The 9,046-nt window shown below is 39.7% G+C and overlaps 1 pseudogene; it reads right to left on the bottom strand.

Moving 5' to 3' along the window:
* Nucleotides 1-423: 423 nt before the first annotated feature.
* On the bottom strand, nt 424-1,204 carry LOC149131238 (uncharacterized; annotated as a pseudogene).
* Between the last annotated feature and the right edge of the window lie 7,842 nt (nt 1,205-9,046).

Below are 9,046 nucleotides of genomic sequence, written 5' to 3' on the forward strand. Positions count from 1 at the left end.
CACGCACATGCGCACACAAACGCATGCACATTCACATAGTCTCACTCATACACACACTTGTACTCCTACGAACATTAACTCACACATGCCGTTTAGTTAAACGACTTTCACTTTCTATTTGCACAGACACACCCACAAACACACACGCGCGAGCACACACACTCTCACATACAAAAACACGCACGTTCTGTCACACACGCACAAAACACATTCAAATTGAAGCGATCTTTGTAACGAAAATCCTTGAATAAATGGGAAATTTCTCAATTTCCCGACTATAAAATGTACGAGACATTGTGGGAGAGGAAGAGATAGCGCGCGCGTGCGCGTGTGTTTAGAATATATGAAAGAAGGGTCGAGAAACAAGATTAGTAAACGAAAGTTGGAGAATTAAAGGAAAGCCTTTCTAAGGGATTCGAAGCATCAATAGATATTGGAATTAATTGGAAGAAAAGCGCAGGAGATGAAGGAACTAGGGAATGATAATGTAGGAGTGGGGGTGAGTGTGAGCGGGTGAGTGTGAGGGGTGAGTGTGAGGGGGGAGTGAGTGTGAGGGGGTGAGTGTGAGTGTGTGAGGGAGAGTTGTGGGGGTGAGTGTGAGGGGGTGAGTGTGAGGGGTGAGTGTGAGTGTGTGGGTGAGTGTGAGGGGGGTGAGTGTGAGGGGGGTGAGTGTGAGGGGTTGAGTGTGAATGTGTGTGGGTGAGTGCGAGGGGGTGAGTGTGAGGGGGTGAGTGTGAGTGCGAGGAGGTGAGTGTGAGGGGGTGAGTGTAGGTGTGAGGATGTGAGTGTGAGGAGGTGAGCGTGAGGGGGTGAGTGTGAGGGGGTGAGTGTGAGAGGGTGAGTGTGAGTGTGAGGGGGTGAGTGTGAGGGGGTGAGTGTGAGGGGGTGAGTGTGAGGGGGTGAGTGTGAGGGCGTGAGTGTGAGGGGGTGAGTGTGAGGGCGTGAGTGTGAGGGGTGAGTGTGAGGGGTGAGTGTGAGGAGGTGAGTGTGAGGGGTGAGTGTGAGGGGGGTGAGTGCGAGGGGGTGAGTGTGAGGGGATGAGTGTGAGGGGGTGAGTGTGAGGGGGTGAGTGTGAGTGGGTGAGTGCGAGGGGGTGAGTGTGAGTGGGTGAGTGCGAGTGGGTGAGTGAGGGGTGAACGTGTGTGTGTGTGAAACTGTGTATGGGTGGGTGCGTGAGTGAGTGTGTGTGTGGATGCGTGAGTGTGCGTGTGTGAGGTTCGTGAGTGTGTTAGTGTGTGTGTGTGGGGGGGGGGGGAGAGAGTGAGAGTGAGAGAGAAAGAGAAAGAGAGAGTGCGTATGGAAAATAATGATAATTCTTTATTTATTAGCCACAAGGGCTGTACGCAAAAAAACAAAGGACGATACGACATAAAGTCGTGGGAATTTACATATAGTGCGTGTAAAGTGTCAAAAACAATAACCAACAATAAAAATTCCCTCAGAAGGGGGAAAGCCCCACTCAGGGGCAACCAAGGAACCTCTCACAACTCGGACTTCCCGAACGCCAAGGGCACCTCAGACAGACACCCCTCTCCTTTCCATTCCTTCCGGCCTATAGGCGCATACTAATAGTAGGCCTAGTCACATGGGTCATCCTTGCTACATTCACTCACCTTTCAACAAAAGTATTAGTGTGAAGCAGCACTTCGCTTTCTACCCTCACTTTCTTTTTCAAGTGGAACTTAACGACATCGATGAGGTCTTGGCAGAAGAAGAAAGTATCTGTCTTCAATCCTTTCAACGACGCTATCATCTCATTCGCTATAGCCAACAGGCAGAGGAAAACTCTTCTAGTTTCCCAACTAGATCTTCGTCTATCCTGAATCGAGTAATAATAATAATAATAATAATAATAATAATAATAATAATAATAATAATCCTTTCTACTAAAGGCACAAGGCCTGAAATTTAGGAGAGGGGTATAGTCGATTACATCGGACCCCAAGGCGTAACTGGTACTTAATTTATCGACCCCGAAAGGATGAAAAGTGAAGTCAACCTCGGCAAAATTTGAACTTGGACTATCGCGACGAGCGAAATACAGCTAAGCATTTCATCCGGCGTGCTAACGATTCTGCCAAATAGCCGCCTTACCAAAGATAATAATAATAATAATAATAATAATAATAATAATAATAATAATAATAATAATAATAATAATAATAATAATAATAATAATAATAATAATAATAATAATAATAATAATAATAATAATAATATTTTCAGTATTTAAGGAAGCTGACAAATACAAACAAGAAATCAATCTACCTAACAAATACGAAGAAGAAGAAGAAGAAACAACAAAAGCTATAAAACAAATGAAATCCAAACTAAAACTAGAACAGCAACGGACCATGATAAAACGATGGCAAGAAAAGCCCCTACATGGTAAATACTGGGCTAAACTAAATGCGAAAGAAATAGACAGAGAAAAATCCCAGCAATGGCTGAGAAGCTCAGGACTCAAAGCAGAGACTGAAGGATTTTTAATTGCTGCACAAGACCAAAGCCTCCCCACCAGAAATTACCAAAAACACATAATGAAAAGAAATATAACAAGTAACTGTAGAATATGTGGAGATCGACAAGAAACAATAAATCATATTATCTCTGGCTGCCCAGTCCTGGCTAAGAAGGAATATATTCACAGACACGACAGAGCTGGGACCTATATACACTGGAAGCTATGCCAACATTATGGAATAACAACAGAAAAAAGATGGTATAAACACACGCCAGAAAAGGTCACAGAAAACGAGAAAGCAACCATACTCTGGGATATGCCAATACACACGGATAGAGAAATTAAGGCAAATAGACCAGATATAGTTGTCAAAGATCATGAAGAAAAAAAATGCTTTCTAATTGATGTATCAATACCAGCAGATGACAACGTTTCTCTAAAAGAAATGGAAAAACTTTCAAAATACAAAGACCTGGAAATAGAGATAACTCGAATGTGGAATCTAAAAACAGAAACAATTCCTATCATAGTAGGTGCCTTAGGTATAATAAAAAAATATTCAGACAAATACATAACAAAAATAGCAGGACTTACAAATATATATAACATACAGAAAATTGCACTACTGGGTACTGCACACATTCTACGCAAAACACTTTCAATACAGTAAACATAAGAGCACCACAGCAAACCACAGCACATACCCAAGGCGCACAGAGCTGCGCTCGGTAGTGAAGTGAAAGCACGTTATAAAAATAAAACTACTGAATAATAATAATAATAATAATAATAATAAAGATCAGCTACTCATCAATAAGATGATCTTAGAAGATTGTCACAAGCGACACAAAAACTTGTCAATAGCCTGGATAGACTATAAAAAGGCCTTTGATAGCCTACCACATAGCTGGATTAGGAAATGTCTGGAAATGTATAAAATAGCTCCTACTCTGCGAAACTTTTTATCTGTAAGTATGAGATCATGGAGAACCACACTGATGTTGAACAATGACAATGAATCTCTAAATGCTGGAGATGTAAGAATTTCATGTGGCATTTTCCAGGGTGACTCACTATCACCACTCCTCTTCTGTCTAGCCCTAATACCGCTCTCAAAATTGCTCAATGATGCACAGTATGGTTATAAAATATTTGATAAAAATATAAATCATCTCATTTACATGGATGATTTAAAGCTCTTTGCAAAAAATGACCAACAACTCAAAGGCCTACTAGCGATTGTTAAACAATTCAGTGATGACATCAGGATGCAATTTGGCCTTGATAAATGTGCAAAAGCTATCTTTATCAAAGGAAAAATGACAAATACATCTAATGTGAACCTTGACCAGCAAAATGTCATAAAAGAGTTAGAACCAGCGGAGAGCTACAAATACCTAGGGGTAATTGAAGGGGACAATATCAAGCACTCAGTGATGAGGGAAAGGATCAGAAGAGAATGTTATCGCAGGGTGAGAGCAATACTGAAGACAGAGCTGAACGCGAGAAACAGGATCGAAGCGATCAATGCTCTAGCCATACCAGTCGTGACTTACAGTTTCAACATCGTTAACTGGTCAATTACTGAAATATGTAATGTTGACAGAAAAATACGAAAACTGTTGACAATGCATAGAATGCACCACCCTAAGGCAGATATAGAACGTCTTTATCTGCCAAGAAAAGAGGGAGGTCGAGGACTACTACAGCTGGCATTATCAATGAAGGTAGCCACAATTGGCCTAGACACCTATATGAAAAACTCTGAGGACTGGATGCTAAAACTTGTCTTAAAATATGAAAGCAAGAAAGCATCTTACTCAGTAACAAAACAGGCAAAGGAATATCTAAGTGAATTCCAATTGCAACAAATTCAAGAATTAGACGAACTAGAAACACCTACAGAAAAAGCTAAGCGCTTGAAAACCCGTGCTAAAATTGCTGCCTTAGCTATTATGACTGAAAAATGGCATGGAAAACCTCTCAATGGCAAATACCCAAAGAGAGCGAATAATGCAGATATTGACAAAGCCCTTACCCACCAATGGTTAATGGCCTCTGGATTGAAATCAGAAACAGAGGGGTTTATCATAGCAGCCCAAGATCAATGCCTACCTACAAAGAACTACCAGGCCAACATATTAAAGAACGGCAGCTCCCCATTATGTCGTATATGCCAACAACAAAATGAGACCATCGATCATGTTGTCTCCATGTGCAGTCTGCTTGCGCCTACAGAGTATCTCAACAGGCATGATAGAGCTGCACAATATATTCACTGGGTAATATGCAAAAACCTGGACTTGCCCCATGATAAAAACTGGTGGGAACACAAACCACCCCCAGTACTTGAAAATGATCACATTGCACTCCTCTGGAACTTCACCATTCAAACTGACAGAAAGATAGACGCAAATAGGCCAGACATCATACTGAAAGACTTCAGACAAAAATCATGCCTCCTCATTGATATGACTGTCCCAATTGATATAAACGTATCTGTCAAGACCTACCAAAAACTGAGCAAATATAAAGATCTTGAAATAGAAATTAGCAAAATGTGGAATCTGAAGACGAAAACAATACCTATTGTCATAGGTGCCCTGGGAATGACAGCGAAACGGGCTGATTACTACCTAGCTCAGATACCAGGAAACCCCAAAATGGCTGAAGTCCAAAAGATAGTGCTCATGGGAACTGCCCATATCCTACGTAAAATACTGTCTATGTGATCTCAAATTTTAAAGCAAACATAATTTTCTTATGGTTTCTTAAACATTCACTTGAACAAAACTGTACAAACCCAAATATATGGTACCCTAGGCATAACACCTACATGAACTTCTAACTTGTTGTCTCTTGAGGTCTCTGGGTGAGACTTGGATCCAACTTGTACAAATGCAAAACAAAAGTCAAACATAAAATAATAATAATAATAATAATAATAATATAGGTACAAAGCCTGAAATCTTGGAAGAGGTGGGGGACTAGTTGATTACATCGACCCCCAGTGTTTTACTGGCACTTAATTTATCGACCCCCGAAAGGATGAAAGGCAAAGTAGACTCCGGCGGAATTTGAACTCAGAACGTAGCGGCAGACGAAATACCGCTAAACATTTCACCTGGCGTGCTAATGTGTGTGTGTATATGTGCGTGTGTGTTTGTGTGTGTGTATATGTGTGTGTCTGTGTGTTTGGGTGTACATATCGACATCCCTTCTACTCTCATCTCTTCTTTTTTTCACCTATTTTTATCATCTCTCGCCCAACAGCCCTCATCCTGAGTCATTTATTCGCATGCGCAGGCCAGTAATTTCAGGAGAGGGGGAGGGGTAAAGTCGATTACATCGACCCCCCCCCCCAGTGCTCAACTGGTACTTATTTTATCGACTCCGAAAGGATGAAAGGCAAAGTTGACCTCAGCAGAATTTGTACTCAAAACACACACACACACACAAAAGCCGTACCTAAATGCCGCCAGTCAGTTCTTCCGACGTTCTCTCTAACCCCCTTTTAATATGAATAATAATAATAATAATAATAATAATAATAATAATAATAATAATAATAATAATAATAATAATAATTGAACGATTCAAGATAAAAGAACAAAGAAGGAAAATTTATGTGAATAAGAAACAACGAAAGTTGGTATTGAATGAATATAAATGGATGAATCAAGTATATAAAGAAAGAAAGAAAGAAAGATAAGGATAAATGATTGATTGAATCCCGGAAAGAAAGAAAGAAAGAAGGAAAAGGGTGAAAATGAAAGATTATAATAGAAATGTGTAACAAAATGTTACGGAATAATTGGAAGAAAGAAGACAATGCCGCCAGGAATTTGGTGTAATTTTTTAGGGAAATTAAATGGAAACAACAACCAAATGGAAAAGATTCGAGACATCAGAAAATAAGGAAGAGAAATAAAAATTAAATGTTGGAGAGTTATTAATTAGAAGGGATTCAGGTTCAGTTAGAGTGCTGTGAAGTAAGGTTAGGGAGAGGGGGCCCGGTACTATATTGACTTTTAGGAGATCAACATGGCGGTGAATTGGTAGAATCATTAGCGAGTCGGGAGGGGTTGGGGAATCCTTGGCGATATTTCTTCTGGCTCCTTTCGATCTGAATTCAAATTCCGCTGTTTGTCCTTTAACTTGTTTCAGTCATTTGAGTGTGGCCATGCCGGAGCACCACCTTAGAGGGATTTTTAGTCGAAGAAATCGACCCCAGGACTTATTATTTGTAATTCTAGTACTTATTCTATCCGTGTCTTTAGCTGAACATAAACACACCAGCATCGGTCAAACAGCGGTTCTTAACTGAGGTCCACATAAGATTTTGCTGTTAAATTTTATGTGCAATAAACTGGTTTGACTTCTAAACTACGCAAAATATTTTAGCAATTCTTTATACAATTCCTAAGAATATTTACTCTCTCTCTCTCTTTACTCTTTTGCTTGTTTCAGTCGTTTGACTGCGGCCATGCTGGAGCACCGCCTTTAGTCGAGCAAATCGACCCCAGGACTTATTCTTTGTAAGCCTAATACTTATTATTCTATCGGTGTCTTTTGCCGAACCGCTAGGTTACGGGGAAGTAAACACACCAGCATCGGCTGTCAAGCGATGTTGGTGGGGGGACAAACACATACATATATATATATATATACATATACATATATACGACGGGCTTCTTTCAGTTTCCGTCTACCAAATCCACTCACAAGGCTTTAGTCGGCCCGAGGCTATAGTAGAAGACACTTTGCCAAGGTGCCACGCAGTGGGACTGAACCCGGAACCATGTGGTTGGTAAGCAAGCTACTTACCACACAGCCACTCCTACGCCTATTTAAGTATTAAAAATATAAGACTTTTTGAAATATCAAACATTTATTTGGGTTCAGCAGATAAAACAGGAATCAAGGGGGTCCATGGACAAAAAATGGTTGGGAACCACTGATGTATTAGAATCGAACCACGTAGTTAGGAAGCAAAATTCTTACCACTCAGCAAACGCCAGTGTACCTGAAATATTTATCCATCAAAATCCTTTTAAAATAATAAAATAATTTTTAAAAATTTCCTTTCTTCATTATCAATTCTGAAAAGGAAAAAATAAATCAACAATCATATTTCCCCTTATCTAATAAAAATATTGCCAACGTGTTCTTTGTGTTGCCAACACGTTTTTAACAGTTGCCAAACCGGTTTTTTTTTTTTACTTAAATTAAAATAAATTAAATTACACTCGTAAATAATACAAAGAAATTAAACAAACGAAAGTCATAACCGAAAACCCCTCCACTTCCACACACATACTTCAACTTTTGTGGATGGTTATAATACAAAACTGTATTTTGCCTTTATAATTATGCAAATATTAATGTCAATGGATGCATGTATAATTATGTACAAATAATATCGCATGAGACAAAGCAGCATGGTGTCTGCTTAACCCTTTTGCATTTAAACCGGCCATATCCATCCCAAATATTCTACCTGCCTTATACTCAGACTGACCAGATCCAACTTCTCACACTTACTCTACAATGTTAATTGTTTTTTGCATTTAAACCGGCTATATCCGACCCAAATATTCTCCCTGCTTTATGCTCAAACTGACCAGATCCAACTTCTCACACCTCCTCTTCAATGTCTGTCTTTAGCATTTAAACCCGCCATATCCGGCACGAATATTCTACCTGCTTTATACTCAGACTGACCAGATCCAACTTCTCACACCTACCCTACAATGTTAATTGTTTTTTGCATTTAAACCGGCTATGTCCGACCCAGATATTCTCCCTGCTTTATGCTCAAACTGACCAGATCCAACTTCTCACACCTCCTCTTCAATGTCTGTCTTTAGCATTTAAACCCGCCATATCCGGCACGAATATTCTACCTGCTTTATACTCAGACTGACCAGATCCAACTTCTCACACCTACCCTACAATGTTAATTGTTTTTTGCATTTAAACCGGCCATATCCGGCACAAATATTCTACCTGCTTTATACTCAGACTGACCAGATCCAACTTCTCACACCTACCCTACAATGTCAGTTGTTTTTAGCATTTAAACCGGCCATATCTGGCCCAAACGTTCCACCTGTTCCATGTTCAAACTGGCCGGATCCGGCTTCTTCTACCTACCCTGCAATGTCATTTTAAAAATAAACAATCATATTAACGAAATCCTTAAAGTAAGGAATAATGCATGATTTAATTTGAAACTGGGAATTGCTACACTTCCTCAAAGATGAACGCGCGTGCACGTGCCCGCTTCTCATGTAAACAGACACATGCACATAAATGCACACTGACTGTATTTCAATGTGCCAATGTGCATATATATATATATATATATATATATATATATATATATATATACATATATATACGTGTGAGTCTATGTATGTATGTACATACCTATACATACATACACGCTCACACTGACTAGCTCTGTGTGAGTATGAGTGTGTGCATACATATATATGTATATATGTGTGTCTCTCACAAACATATACATGCATACATACATACATGCATACATACATACATACATACATACATACATAC

This window comes from Octopus bimaculoides, chromosome 24 (assembly GCF_046866305.1).
Source record: "Octopus bimaculoides isolate indiv1 chromosome 24, ASM4686630v1, whole genome shotgun sequence".
Taxonomy (NCBI): domain Eukaryota; kingdom Metazoa; phylum Mollusca; class Cephalopoda; order Octopoda; family Octopodidae; genus Octopus; species Octopus bimaculoides.